The sequence below is a fragment of the Vombatus ursinus genome, unplaced genomic scaffold, assembly GCF_900497805.2.
Source record: "Vombatus ursinus unplaced genomic scaffold, bare-nosed wombat genome assembly UNPS02015175.1, whole genome shotgun sequence".
Classification (NCBI taxonomy): domain Eukaryota; kingdom Metazoa; phylum Chordata; class Mammalia; order Diprotodontia; family Vombatidae; genus Vombatus; species Vombatus ursinus.
This window is the reverse complement of record NW_020954953.1, coordinates 17022481-17038603: the sequence shown is the minus strand read 5'-3', so window position 1 is coordinate 17038603 and position 16123 is coordinate 17022481. Positions and strand designations below refer to the sequence as shown.

Genomic DNA, 16123 nt, shown 5'->3' with positions numbered 1-16123 from the left:
CTTGACAGAAATAAAATCTTATTTAAAACTTGGGCACATTATATATCTTTCCACATGAAAGGAATGAATATCCCTTCCCCTTCCTTAAGATTAGCCCATATAGCAGGGTGCCTATTCAAAAATAACTTGGCATTCAGAAATCAGTCAGTCTCTTCCTACCTGCCCTTATTACCACAGAGAATCCTATCTATATTTCCTGAACTACACAGCTCTGTAGCATTCACTCAGCAGCTTAGAGGAGGGAAAAGATGAAGGAGAAGGTGTATTTATGACAGCTCTCTCTTCCTTACTATGTCCAGAATCTTATCATTTGATAATACAAAGAGTCCCCAGGTCCTGCAGATTTAGATTTTCAATGTTCCTATAACAACAAAATTTTGCCTTACTGAGAAATAGAGGCCCAGGAGAGACTGCTGTAGTAAAATTTAGGCTAAAATTTGCTCTCCTTTGCATTACAATAGTATTACTAATTTATGAGCTCTAAGTAGTGTTTCCAGGAATACTGATGGGTTTTCAGTGATCCATCCACATTACCACGCTCAGTTTCTCCTGGAACCAGCAATAATCAATCATTCAGCGACGACTACAGGAAGATCACTGTGTTGGATGCTTGGAGAGGTATAAAGTTTAGAGATGACATGTCCCCTGTCTTTGTGGGACTGACAATTTTGTAGAGAACAAGGGGAAAGTACTGTGTAAAGTCAGGAGTTGGAGGTATGATCAGGGGATCAGTGATGACTTCATGGGGTACTTAACATCAGTGTTGGGCTTTAAAGATTGTTTAGGTGAAGAGGGAGAAAGATGTTTCAGGCATATGTAAGGAAGAAAGCAGTCCACTGACTGCTGCATGGAGTGTTTGGAGGCCAGTAATATTATGTAAGGCTAGAAAATTAGGGTGGGTGGTGCCAGATTGTTGAAAGCTTTGAATGACAGGAAAAGGAGTTTGCATAGGGGAGGAAATAGGGAGCCAGTGATGATTTTTTTTTGAGCAGAAGAATGACATGATCATCATATTCATAATAGGAAGGATTTTCTGACAGTAGCATGAAGGATGGACCAGGATGGGTTACACTGCATCTGGAGTGCTGTGTTGAGTTGTCGGCACCATATTTTACATAGAATGTTGAGAAGCTAGAGAGAATCCAGAGGAGGAGAGACACAATGATGAAGGACCTCCAGCTGGTGTCAAATAAGGGCAAGTTGAAGAAACTGGGAGTGTTTGGCCTGAAGAAGACAAGACTCAGGAGGGACATGATAGACATCTTCAAGTACATAAAAGGTTGTCATGTGAAAGAGAGATTACACTAGTTCCATTTGGGTCTAGAGGGCAGAACTAGAAGCAATGAGTGAAGAATGGCTGCAAAAGAGGCAAATTTAGGTGTGATCTAAGGAACAATTTCCTAGTGATTAGAGTTATCTCAAAGTGCAGTGGGCTTTCCTAGGAGATAATGCATTCTCCCTTGGCAGAGTTTTTCAAGCAGTCTATATGACTTCTTGTTGGCCACATTCTAAAGGAAATTATTTTTCAGATATGGGTTGAGAAACCACTAATGTCCCTTAAAAGTCTGAAATCCTGTAATTTTGTAATTCTTAAGGAAGCCAAATAAATGGCGTATACAGACATATAGCAGAATCAAGTGTATAATTATTCAGAGTGAGATTGTTAAATGCCTCAGTTTTATATCAAGGCACTGTGAATTTAAATTTTTATGTCTGTGTCCAAGCCCACTGATATATTCATTAATCCCAAATGCACAGCTCCTGGGAAAGTGCTACAGGATAAACCTAGAAGGATGAATTCCTTGTTTTCAAGGACAGAACTGTGATAGAAAATAAACGACTAACAGCAAAAAAAATGAGAATTTCCATTTTTATTATGAAGGTCCAAAGTGACAGCATACTGTGAAAGTTTTAGGTTCTCATTGATCAGATTTCAAGAGACCACAGACTACAGCATTCCAAGCACTTTAATTTTTGACAGAGCAAAAAACAAAATCATAAAGATGTTTTTTTCAAGAGTAGAGGGTATGTGTGTGTGTGTGGCGTGTGTGTGTAAGAGTATATGTATGTTTGAGTGTATGTATGTATGTGTGGGTTGTTTTCTGCAGGTATTCAATAGGCAAAATAAATACTGATGATCTCAGAAACCCCTAATACTCATTTGGACACTCATAGGAAACTGTTGTATCTCTTCCCTGCAAATGAAGTTAATAATGAACATACTTGTAAAGTATGTATACTACATAATGTACTATGTTCATTCATCATCATTGCTTTCTTCTCCCACAATGCCTCTCAGTCTTCACCCATATCTCTTGGCTTCAGCTAACAAGAAATGATGATCTGAGATAAATATCAGAAAGACTATATTGAATCCTGCATTTTTTCCCCAACTGTATATTTCATGAAAGCATAAGACGTTGAAGAGTTGGGGGAAATCTAAGAAGACACTAATATTAATGGGTTATAGCCACTACTCAGGAACTGCACAGTCTACACATGCTGTGTTCAATTAAAGGATTTGGTTTACTAAAATCATTGTTGTAACAACATTCTTGTTGCAAACAAAATAGGACCTTTTTTTCCCTGAAGTTTCTCTTGCAACCTGTCCTTTCAATTACACATTTGCGGCGGTGTTACAAATAAGAATTAGTTGCAGTTTATACCCCAATATATTCTGGGCCTGCAGAAGCTCATGTCTCTTACAGATGCAACTTGGTTCATCTGAGTGATCCTCAAAAGAACAAATATGAACTAGAAACTCATAGAGTTTGTGCTTAAAATTTATAAAATTAAACCTGCTCCAAACAGGTAATACAGGGAGGCATGCTTGCAATCTCTGGATTCAATCAGAAACAATGCATAAAAAAGCACAGAGCCTTCTCAACATGTAACGATGGGTTCCTTTTAACGCTTCATTAAACAAGATCCGATGTGATGCACATTAGAACTTTGAAGCACGTCTCACTTAATTCTACAAGGCCTGGGACACAGGACGATGCCAGAACTTCATTCATCATCTTGCCTGTTGACAAAAGGAACAATAACTGGTCATCACTGGTCAATGGAATGCCTTCTCCTAGTCATTTTCCCCCAAGAAAAGAGGTGTCAACACAACAGCAAATGTTTCAGTGCTTGATTTGTTCTTGCATTGTAAAATTGCTGCTTTTCACATTCATTTGTACATTCAAAACAGTTATTTAGTGCCTACTATATGTAATGCACTGAGGGAGATACAAAGAAAAATAAGATAGTCTCTGCCCACAAGGGGCTTACAATCTATCAGGGCAACTTGTCTCCTCCTAGTTCAACAGGAGTGTTATGTTATATTTTTGCTTACCTATGATCATTCTTTTTTACCTATAGAAATGCCTTACCTCTATAGTCAACAATGTGCATGCACTTTTCTATTTATTCTGATATGGTTTCCCTACTGGCCTGCCTAACTCTAGACTCTGATAATGTGGAAAGACCAGGCATAACACAGGAGTGTAGGAAGTTGATCTTACTTTGACAATAGCCCAAGCACCACCTGTAGGAATGACAGAGTAACGCTTCCCCCCACCCCCAAACCCCACCACATATATTCAGTCTGGGGCATCTATCTCTATATGGTATATTTTCTTAAACTGACACCATATTAGAGAATTAACATTTCGAAGAGGTTCAAAAATAGCATAAAATATTTGTGTCCTTAATATTTTTTTGTTGTTCAGTTGGGTCCCGGTCTTCCTGACCCCGAGGACCATAACATGCCAACGATGTCCATGGCGTTTTCTTGGCAAAGATACCAGAGTTGTTTGCCATTTCCTTCTCCAATGAATTATGGCAAACAGAGATTAAATGACTTGCTTAGGGTCATACAGTTAGTAAGAGTCTGAGGCCAGATTCAAACTCAGATCTTCTTGACTCCAACCATGACACTTTATCCACTGAGTCACCTAGCTGTCTCCTAGGCAAACAGAGGCTAAGTAATTTGCCCAGGGTCACACAGCTAGTAAATGTTTGAAGCCACATTTGAATTCAGGCCCAGCATTCTTACCCAATAAGCCATCTAGCTGTCTCAAAGTCTACAAGTCTTTAACATACCTGAGTCTAAATAAAGTCTTCCTCTTAAATGAAAGTGAAAAAAAAAATAGATCTGGCTACTAAAATTTAAAAGCTAACACTTTCTGCTCTTTTTCACATTTTAAGTGTATAACAATCCAACAGCTTCATGCAGTTTAATTTATTCCCACTGTCTATATTATATCTTTGCTACAAGACCTAGGAAACATTCTTCTTTTTTTGGGGGGGGGCACATACACGTTTTCTCAAATGAAGCAATAGCTACATAATATCTATAAAAATATATTAAAAAGAAACAATACACAGAACGCTTTTTTGAAAGAGTATATAATCTTGCAATGTAATTCAAATAATTGCATAGCCTTTATGGCTAGTTTTTCAATGCAAAGCAGTTTCTCAGGCCACATCTGCATAATATCAAACTTGGTAGGAGAGTGAAAATATCACTCAATAAAACAGAATCACATATTTATCACTAGAAGGGACTTGAAGAGGTCATCTAATCCAACCTTTTCATTTCACAGATGAGGAAACTGAGGCCTATGCTGCTAGATAAAGAAATCTGACTTCTGACTGACTGGTTTGAGTCAGGGTCATCATAGACGTTATTAATGTCATGCTTACTGAAGTGGTTGTACTTCACAAAATGGTACCTGTGGGACAGAGAGAGTTAGCAGAGTTTCCACAGATTACTGAAGTACAATCAGGGAGTAACTGGAATATGGATTAATTTCTTCCTGCAGAAGCCGGGCTGGTGTGGATGGGCTATGATATACGTCACTGGAGGGGACTGCCTACAGAATGATGACAGATTTTATTGAGCATTGAATAACTAGAAAATGACATGTCACAGCAACTGGAAGCCTGTCAGAGCAATTGGGTTACTTCCTTATTTCTTTCTAACATTATGTCTAAAAAGATGCCAAACACAAATCACTAATTCAGTCAATGCAAATGTTTCAAAAATTAGACAGACTAGTTGTCATTTAGCCAAGAACAGAATTTTTCACTGGTTGTTTTGGCATTGTGTCAACATAGCCTTTGTGAATGGTGTGACTGATAGTCCACCCCACCCCACAACCAAGCAAAACAAGTACAAAGAAATGTGACGTTTAATCCGGATGACCCAAAAGTTACTTCCAAACCTTTTACTCTTCAAATGTTGAGTATTTAAAAGAAACAGACTGGCAAATTCACTAGTTTGGTTCTGTAAATTTGTAATACTGTACTTGAAGATCTGTTCTTAAATTTGGGCAAAGCATGGACCATATTGCAGCTGTAATTGTAGTAAATGCCCTAGGGAAATCAACACTTTGAGACAGAGGCAAAGAGTCCAAAACGGAAGAATCAATTAAGAAAAAAAAAACAACTTAGATTTACTCAGATAGGACCATATAAAATGAAATACACATACTCAATAATAACTAAATTTGTATTTCTCCTACTTGCCAACTAAGACAAATGCTTTGATGCAAGCAAGAACTTTAAAAAAAAAAAGATGCTTCATCTGGGATAATTATGGTAATAGAAATTGGGAATGGAATTATGGTAATTTAACACTTCTGCTCTGGCAGGCATTTTTAAGAACCTGATTTCTGGGGCTGCTTAATATTACTAATAACTACCTGCTAATTAGTGCTATTTGACAGAAAGGCTGAAAATGAATACAAATGTATCATTAGATATGACAAAGTTGTTAAATGACCACCAAAGACTAGAGAAGCCCCAGGAGCAAGGAACATAAATATATGGATAACTATCGAAAGGGGAAGTTCAATGTTCAAAATATGACATTTACTTAGCTGTTAAAATGAACTCACTATTATTTGGGTTATTAAACTGCTGAATTCTCTATTGCCTACAAAGCATTTGTGGCTCATTTAGAATTACCAACCCCATGCTGTACCACTGTGCTAGGATTTGACATGTGCTATAGTGCTCCTTCTTAGTAATTAACTGTTAAAGAAGTAAATTCTAATTAAAGAATTAAGTACAACTGAATGCTCCAAAGTCTAGGCAGAGGAGAGGCAACAAGGTCTAGAAGTAAGAAGGTTTGGGTTCAAATTCCATCTCTGCCACATGCTGGCTCTATAACTTATGCCAACCTACGTAAACCTGCTTCCTTATCTCCAGAATGGGCACAATAATCCTTGAACAACAGGGTTCTTTTGAAGACCAAAGGAAACAATACAAGTAGAATACTATGTAGGTATGAATTGTTAGTATTATAAACACTTACCCTAAATCTTACTGGAGGTAGGAAGAGACTCCCCTCAAAAGTTCCCAAGATGGGAAAACAATCTCATAACAAGTTTCTTCACTTGCCATAATGAATGCATTCTTTTAATTTTTTTTATGCCTTCATTCTCAAAACACTTCTTCAAATTTTCTCCAGCCCACTTCTCCCTCCCAATCCTAACACAGACTAGATCAGCCTATGCTGAGAGGGAAGAATTGCCACCAATGGTCCAAGGGGAGAAAGAAAAAGGTACGCTTATACTTTGAATGTCCTTTGAAAAGCCACAAACATCCCAGCTCTGATCCTTTCAGGGGAAAATATACATATACACATACATAAATACACACATATATATATGCACACACACACAAAAACATATATACACACATAAACATTATATATGTATGTGTGTGTATATATCATAGAAGCTGACATATACAGCACTTTAAGGTTTCCAAAGCCCTTTACAGACATGATCTCTTTTGATCCTCACCACAAATTTGGGAGGTATATGTATATACCCTCTAAGGAGAAGATGTTGAGGGCTTCAAATTGCCCTGATAACCCTTGCAAAGACTTCTGACACACAAAGTGGGACAAAGATTCTTCACCAGCCCAAGATGGGAGAAGGGGAAGGGAGGAAAAGGTCATTTAACCTGTCTTTACATGGCCTTAAGGCAGACCTCTTTCCCAGTGGGGAATCAAGTTGATTTAGAAATGAAATAATGTAGAGTTCTATGAATTCATTAATCTCCTTAGTGTCTTAAAACATATATTTTTAGGAAAGGTCATTTGTGCAAAATGGCCTTATGACATCCAGACAATTGACAATGTAACCTCAACTGCTTTGAGGGAATTACAGTGGAACCCGAGGGTTAAGTGCAAATGCATTTTACATGAGTGTGTACGTTAGAAATTGTTATTTTTAGTGTTAAGGTTAAAAGGGCTGGCTTTTGAGTTTCCAGGGAGGCCACAGGCACTACAAAATTAATGAAGTGGTCTCCATAACCTATTATATTAATATTTATTTTTAAGGTATCTATCATAATAGAATGCATATAACTAAAGAAACTCAAATTTTTAAAAAAGTAGAATGGAACCCTTAAGATCAAAGGTATAACACAATAATTTTAATAGGCTGTTTTCCAAAGACTTTTAAAGTTTCTTAACTTGGGTATAAATTTCACAGCATTGCCCCTGCTTTGCACAACAGGTATGGTCTGGAGAAGCTGTGTGTAAAGTATATCATAGTACTTAGAGCTGAAAGGTACTTTTAAATATTATTTAGTACAACCCCTTCATTTTACAGACGAGAAAAGTGAGACCAAGGTAGGGAAAGAAGCTGAACTAAGATAGAGAGGAAGCACCAGGATTCAAACCCAGGTCTTTTTATCTCCAAATCCATGTTCTATCCACTTCATCACACTGTCATTTCAAATGCATAAGGGAAGCACGTTTTAATTCCTTTTAATAAAGGAATTTCAATATTAATTGCTTTGTAAAGTAAAGGATCCATTTGTAAATAAATAATCATCACATTTATCTGCTGGTGGCAAATTTAGATTATTTGATACTAGGTTTGCTGTTTTCAGCTCTTTTTATGACTGAATTGGTTGGATTACATGGTCAGACTAATCAATTATGAAGAAGTTTGCCTTTAAAATAGCTACCAAAAATGGTCTGGAAAACTGATTGCATGAGAGGAAAAGCACAATGCTCCTTTCAGAGACTCTGTCCACAGTTATCTTGAGTCACTAACAAAACAGCTTGAATAACTAGGTAACTACCTGGATGGATGGATTAGGAACAGAGGCCTACAAGTCAAACCACCAAAGCCTATGCTGTGGGAGGCCTGAAAACTGGTAATTCCAAGTGACGACTGTCCGAAGGGCCAGCTGATCAATTGGTATAGGTTCAGTAAGCATGGTATCTTTCATACACAAGTACTGCTACAGATGTATAGTATAAGCAGTGCTCACTTCTGGTTTTCACTCAAGATATCCTCAATCCTACCATAGCTTAAGATCTTCAATTCGGTTCACTAATGAGAAAATTCTTGCTGAGCTGGGGAGAACATTCTTAAACCCTGACGAAGGGAACAATGGATCCATAAGGCCAAGGAGAGTTCAGGTCAAGTCAATTAGTATTTATTTAGCCAGGCAGCTAGGTGATGCAGTGGATAGAGTGCCAAGTCTGGAGTCAGGAAGACCTGAGTTCAAATCTGGCCTCAGATACTTACTAGCTGTGTAACCCTAGGCAAGTCACTTAACTCTAGCTGTGTGACCCTGGGCAAGTCACTTAACTTCAGTTTCTTCATCTGTAAAATAAGCTAGAGAAAGAAATAGCAATCCAGGCCAGTATCTTTGCCAAGAAAACCCCAAATGGGATTATAAAAAGTCGGATACGACTGAAATGACTGAACAACAACAAAATGTGCCAGGGAATAGGGATACAAAGAAAGTCAAAAAGATAGCCCTGGCTCTCAGGGAATGTATATTCTAATGGGGGCAAGATACATACAAGATATAAATAGAATAAATAAAAGGCACCCTGAAAGGGGAAGACATCAGCAGAAAAGCCTTGGGGAGCCCTCCTGGAAAAGGTGAGATTTAAGCTGAGTCTTTAAGGAAGTCAAAGACCCAAGAGGCAGATGTGAGGCAGGTGGAGCATTCCAGGAATGTGGAGCAGCCAGTGTGGAAATGTGAAGATAGAAGATGGAGTTCTGTGTGAGCAGACTGTAGGTCAGACAGCGTAGCTGAAATCTAGAGGGTGTAGAGGACAATATGGTATAAGGTAACTGAAAAGGTAGGAAGGCGTCAGGTTATGAAGAGCTTTAAATGCTGAAAAAAGGCATTTCTATTTCATTTTGGAAGTAATAGGGAACCAATGGAGCTCAGCGAGAGGAAGACAGTAACTTGGCCGGACTGTTGTTAAGCCATTTTTCAGTCACGTCCAACTCTTCATGACCCCATTTGAGATTTTCCTGGCAAAGATCCAACTCATTTTACAGACGAGGAAACTGAAGTAAAAAAGAGTTAAGTGACTTGCCTAGGGTTACACAGCTAGTAAGTATCTGAGGTCAGATTTCAATTCAGGAAGATGAGTCTTCCTAACTCTTAGCATGGCACTCTATCCACTGTGCCACCTAGCTGCCCCTTGGCCAGACTTACATTTTAGAAAAAATCACCTCGGCAAATGAGCAGAATATGGGTTGGAATAAAGAAAAAGTTGAGGCAGAGACCAATTTGCACATTATAGCATTAGTTTAGGTGAGATGTGGTAAGGGCTTGTGCTAGGGTTAGTTAAAAGAAGGAATGTATTTTAAAGATGTTGTGGATGTAAAAATGATGGCATTGGCAATGGATTGGATATGTCAGGTGAACAAGACTGAGGGACACAGAGCTTGAGAGCTTGGGTGGCTGAGGGGACATTGAGGTCCTAGACAGTAAGAGGAAAGTTGGGAAGGGGAGGACTTTCTGGGGAAAAATAATGAATTATTTTGCATTTTTTGAGTTTGAAACAACTATGGGATATTCAAGACTAGAGGTCCAAAAGGGAGATGGTAAAGTGGGAGATCAAGAGACTAAGATAACAGAGGTAAAAGTTGAATCCATAGAGGCTAATGAGATCATCAAGTGAGACAGTGTAACAAAAAAGAGAAGAGGACCCGGGACAATGAAGTGCTATAGGAAGAAAATTTTAATTTTGCAGTATGTTGACTACCTGTCATGTTACTAGGTATAGGGAAATAATTTTAAAAACAATCTTTAAAGCTTTAACGTTTTAAAACATTCAGATTTTTGTCTTCCCAACATAGGAAGGAACTTAGAATATTCATGATACCTGATAGTCAAGTGTTACTTCAGACAAAGAGACCTGTAAAAGACCATAGTTTAAAAAGGCCAAGGCCTCCCACTGTATCTGGGGCCATCTCTAGTAGTCCTGATCTATATCTTGCCACTGGAACCAGATGGCTCCAGAGGAGAAAGTGAGGCAAGTGACTTTGCACAGCCCTGACTCACTTAAATACAATTCACCTTCAAGTCATGACATCTCCTCCCTGATGTCATGGTCCTCTTCGAGAACGAAGGACAAACAACCACAATAGCTGAATGTAATGAAGACATGCTGGACCTGAAGCCAAGCAGACTTGGATTAAAGTCTTGCCTCTGATATGAATTAACTATGTGACCATGGGCAGGTCACTTAATCTCCCCAAGCCTTAGTTTCCTCATCTGTAAAATGAAGATAAATAATATCTGAAATGTAGTACTTATCTCACAAGGTTGTTGTGAGGCTCCAATGATGGATAATGGATATAAAAGGCTTAAAAATACCATAAATGTCAGTTATCATTAATAATACTCATAGGTCAGAGATGGTTGAAGCTATAGGCATAACTGTTACCCAAATAATTTCTTACTTTTAAGAAGACATCACCATTTGAGGACTCCCTCACACCCCTCTATTTCACTGATTACATATATAACTGATAAAGAATATGGAAGTTCTTTCCTGAAAAGCATGCTTGTAAACTTGACATGGGTTGTTGTACATTTGTAAATTGGGGCAATTGAAGTCTCATTGTAAAAGACTGGGAAAGGCTATCATAAGCTCCAGAAGTCTTCAAGTGCTTTGCCCTCTAGCTAAACTTACTCATTTTTTTTTTTAAAAAGTCTCATTTAAGTGTCATCTGAGAGGCAGCACAATATGATGCAAAGAACACAGAATATGAAGTCAGAAGACACAGATTTCTATCTCTTATCAGCTGAGTGATGCTAAGTCACTTGATCTCTAGACGTTCAACTTTCTCATCTATAAAATGGTGACCATAAAACACGAACTATCCATTTCACAGAGATGTTACAAGGCACGTACTCTACAGCTTATAAAGCACAATAAATGTGAGCAATTCTCATCTCCTTCCTAAAGCCTTTGGAGAGTATTTTAATGCACCGTAATCATTCTCTGTTCTGCAGTCAGCACCACAGTCTAATCCACAAATCTGGCAATTAATCACGTGCATTGTACATGATTGTGACGTATCTCTTATTATTGCCTTGGTATTTAAATCTTGCATTATTATTTCATTTTTCAAGTATGTATGTTTGGTCTCCATAACCAGAACATGAAGTAGATGGAGGAGGTAGTTTCAAAGCTCTAAAATCCTATGATCCAATAACTACTCTAAACTGCAATTAGAGGGTATTTTGGTCTTAAACGTTTTTTTAGTAGGACAGGGTGGGGAGAAGAGAACTTACTAACAAACTGTTCTGTTTCACTCTAAAAGTATTATCTACTTAGCAAGGGCAGAGTGGAAGGTGGTGAGTGTGAATTATAAATTGAGCTTGGCCCTAGCTTAAGTGCTTGCTAAGTTTAGAAGAACTAATCAGTAATATCACAGGCCCAGGTGTATCGCTTTTGTATTAGAAATCTCAAAGAGTATAAGCCATGGTGATTTTACCTTTGGAATGGGGGCTAACTACATAGGTTATGCAATTCTGAACTTTTCCCTAGCCTTTGTGAAGGGATTTGCTACTCATTCTCTAAATTGATCAGTATGAATTAATGCTGTTGTTAGTTCTCCCCCCACCCCAAAGTTACTTTGTATTCATTTTGTATAAATTTCATATTGTGAACATACATTTGTATATGTTGTATGCTGTTTCCTCCCCTTAGGACACTGTAAGTTGCTTGAGGACAGCAATTGTTTTGCTGTGGGTTTTTGTTGTTGTTTTTCTGTTGTTGTTGTTTTTGTTTTTGCATTTTAGTTGTTTAGAGTATTTCCTGCCACATAGCATAAAGCTTAATAAACGTTTGCTGAATCAATGAATGACGTGCCAAAAGACCATAGGAAGAAACAAACATAGCAGCTAGACACAAGCCTAGTCACTTGTTCAAGATAGCACAGGTAGTAAGCAGTATAACCAAGATGAAAGGCCAAGTTCTCTAACTCCAAATTCAGTGTTCTTCCCGTAATATCATGTTAGGGTTCTTAGGCTTCTTTCCCTCCCCCACTGCTGTTTTAAAGTTGCTCACACCTGATGTTTTGTTTTGGTTATCTTTCTGCTTCAGTCTTTCTCAAGGAAGCCAAACTTTGGTTATAAAAATACTACCATAATAAAAAGTAGTGCATTTCATTTAGACAGGAGTTCTTAACACAGAATGGATTAACTTGTTTATTTTTAGTATTTGGTAAGTGTTTTCTTTTGAAATTCTTTATGTTTTATTTTATGTCCTTAAAAACACTATTATGAGAAGGGGCCCATTGGCTTTAGCAGATTTCTAAGCAATTTTACAACACAAAACCGGTTAAAAACTCCTCATCTAGAGTAAGGCCCAAGAGGTAAGGTATGCACATCATCTGCAAAGATGTCTCAATTGCCAAAGATTTCTCTCCCTATAGCCTTATAAAAATTTCACACCTAAAAATCCTTTTCATTTCCATAGCTCATCTACTGCCAGGTCATCTAAGATACCAATAAAGTATCGCTTCTGAAAATTTGTCCAATGTACATCCTACACTAACATAGTATAACATGACTTTAAACTGAAACACTATAAGACAACATAGAGCAGTGAACAAAATTATAACTATTCAAAAAGCATGGTGGGGCGGGGAAAATGGCTAAAATTTGAAGTTAGAGGATCTGGATTCAAATCCTGACTCCACTATTTCATGTCCTTTATGACGCTGGACAAATCATTTCATCTCTATGGGCCTTAGTTTCCTCATCTGTAAAATGAAGGGGTTGGACTAGATGAACTTTAAGCTTTCTTCTGGTTCTAAATCATTTATACATCATTAGCAGTGACAGAACTTAAAAGAAGTGGCCTCTGTTTCCAGGAATACCAACATTTATAAATAAATGCAAAATAGCACAAAACACATCCACCATCTTTGAGAATTCTCACATATTTTATCAATTATTCTGCTGGGGTTGCTTAAGGAGCTAGGTAAATATATTTTTCTACAATGGCTCTACTCTTTGAAAATCACCAAATAATACCATTCCTGCTTCTTAATTTTCTACTAATGTTACTAAAATCTTTCAAGTTCTTCCCCCCACCCCAAATGCTACAAATCAGGGCTTAATTTACTGTTTTACTGATTTTTCACACTTAAGGAGGACATAGGGAAAATACCAATGATGCAGATCAAACATAAAAGTGTCATGCATTTTCGGAGAGCCGGTTGTTATCAGCATACCCTACAAACAACTGTCAAGTCTTGTTGATTCTTCTTCCCTTTGCAGTTTCTCATCTCTGTCCCTTCCTTTCTGTGTCTACTATCACCCTAGTTCCGCCCTCACATGCAAACTACTGGAAACAGCCTAACTTGTCTCCCTGCCTTCAATTACTTTCCATTTCAATCTATTTTAGACAACACCGCCATATTAATCTTCCTAAAACACCTTTTTTCATCGCACCCATTCCTAGTCCAAATCTTAAAAACTTCAATTGTCCCATGCGGCCTAAAAGATAAAACTCTTAAATTCCTTAGCATGGCATTCAAGATTCTCCAAGATTTGGGCCTACTGATGTTTCCAGACTTTTCTCACACCACTCCCCTTACACAGATTCACTGCTCCAGTCATATCAGCATTCCCATCCACTGTCCTTTCTTGACTGTCTGCCACATGAGGAAGGCGGTGACTGGTCAATAATGTACAAGGCACATATCTACATAGTTAATTTTTTTCAGTACATAATAGGTGTTAAATAAACATTTGTTGACTTAACTTACTCCCTCTTTTCAGATTAATTTCCTGGTGGCCTCATCTGATCCTTAAGCTTGCATTTGAACTTTTAGCATGCCAGAATTCTATTCCTTGATAGCATCATTAGTTCTACTACATCCATGAAGCCTCTTATCATTCAAACAAGCTAACTTGCCTACATGGAAATTGTCAAATGACAGTAAAAACCTGTACTTCTGACATGAGTCCATGTTGCTTCATTATATACTGAAGATTTAGAACTGATTATTTTTCATTAAGTTAGATTTCATTATTTCAGATGACTTAATTATAAATAATTTTCTAGACCCATTATAGATTTTAGACTCTCTTGATTTATAAATTGCCCTTTTACTACTGAACTAACATCTTTATAAATTACTTTTCCTACAAGGCTTCCCCCCCCCCACCAGTAACTGGAAACCATAGGAATATACTTCCTTATGATCATTTATTTCTTATTTCAAGAGGAAGAAATAAACCTCCACTTACAATTATAGTATCGTGATGTATTGGGACTCACCCTCTACTTTTCCTTTATATCTAGCTCCAATATAATAACAAAATAATGATTTAAAAATCATTCTCATTCAGAGGCTGGTCTGATCTCTTCTTTTCACCCTCCTCACCCTGTTTGTTTTCAAATCTGTTTCAGACTTCTAATACATCTCTGATGTTTCCCAAACTGTCTAGGCAATTTTCTCTTTAAAAACATCTTAAAATTTTGGTGCTGAATGCAGACAAACTGAATCCAATATGATTATCTGGCACTCATACAGCTCTTTGTGTTTTCAAAATACTTGGCTTTCATTTAAATTTCTCTTCTTAGTTCAGTAAGCCAGGCTGTTATGCTCAGTTTTTTAAAAGACTACTCTGCTGTCAAAAGTATGTATTCTTTGAGTTGTTTTTCCAGCAGTGTGGTAGGTTTGCCTAGTGCCATCTGCACTCTGTTGCAAGGTCCCCTTTGGTAAAATGGAACAAATTTGCCAGAAAGCTGTCCAGAGCTGAAGAGTCCCTATGGTCTCTACAGAACAAGGGTTTATCTTTGTGCAAAGCTATGTAACACTTATGTACATCATATCTCTGACTCTGACCTCATTAACACTATTCTCTAACTAAGCAAGCTAATGGTCTCACAAATCAAATAAAGAAAAAGTTAGCGTTAGATCTCAGAACATGCCAGCCACCCCAGACACTCAGGCGACATCCAAGTACATGGTCAATCAGGATATGCCTGTGAACTACAGGTTCAGGCAGCTGCTTTGCCAATACATGTCAAAGAAAGACACCTAATGTCCGCTTCATCGTATGAACTTAGCTCTCCTTTATCCCTGAAGCAAGTTAGAACTTGTATGTGCTTTTAGAAGGTCTTTAGGCTATCAAGTCTAGGCCTGACATCTGGGCAAACTCCAAAGCTACCCTAGAGTCTGGGATGGGGTGGTGTTCTCCCACTATTTTCCTCTGATAAGTTTTCATGGGGTTTGGAGGCATACCCAAAAGCCAGGCTATGTGTGGGTGTCATATACTTGATGAGATGAGATTCAACACAGTGTGATAAGACAGACTGTGGACTTGGAGGCAACAAGGCTTGGATTTGAATTCCATTTGAGACACAACAGCTCTGTGACCCTGAAACCCTGAAATAGTTAATGACTTCTCTGAACTTTAGTTTCCCCTTCTATAAAATGAGCAAGTTGGGCTTGAAGACCTCAAAGGTCCCTTCCGACTTGAAATCTGTAATCCCATGACCACTTTTTGGAAGGTGAAATTGTTCACCTGGACTTGACAGCCTTTCCAATTTTAATTTCTTTGTTTAAATAACTGATATGTACTATCTCTATGCTCACAGATTCAATAACATATATGTATATGCATATATAAATGCATGCATGTATGATTAAGATCCCACAGAATCAGCGAGCTGAAACAACTTAAGGGAAAAAGAAGTTTTGGATTTGAAAAGTTTTCCTGCTTGGTTTCATTTTGGTGTTGATACTTGAATGAAGGACTTCTGACCTTTGAAAATTCTATTTTTTTTTTCAGGTAAATTAAACATTTCTGAATAAGATATCATCTC

At 37.8% G+C, this 16123-nt stretch overlaps 1 protein-coding gene across 1 annotated transcript in view; it reads right to left on the bottom strand.

The window, feature by feature from the left end:
• Nucleotides 1-1863: 1863 nt before the first annotated feature.
• The window catches only part of LOC114031506 (protein SCAF8), a 209876-nt gene continuing 195616 nt past the window's right edge, over nt 1864-16123 (bottom strand). Inside the window, exon 21 of the mRNA XM_027846618.1 lies at nt 1864-3025. The gene's annotated coding sequence lies outside the window, so the exon portion shown is untranslated. The remainder of the gene's footprint in view (nt 3026-16123) is intronic.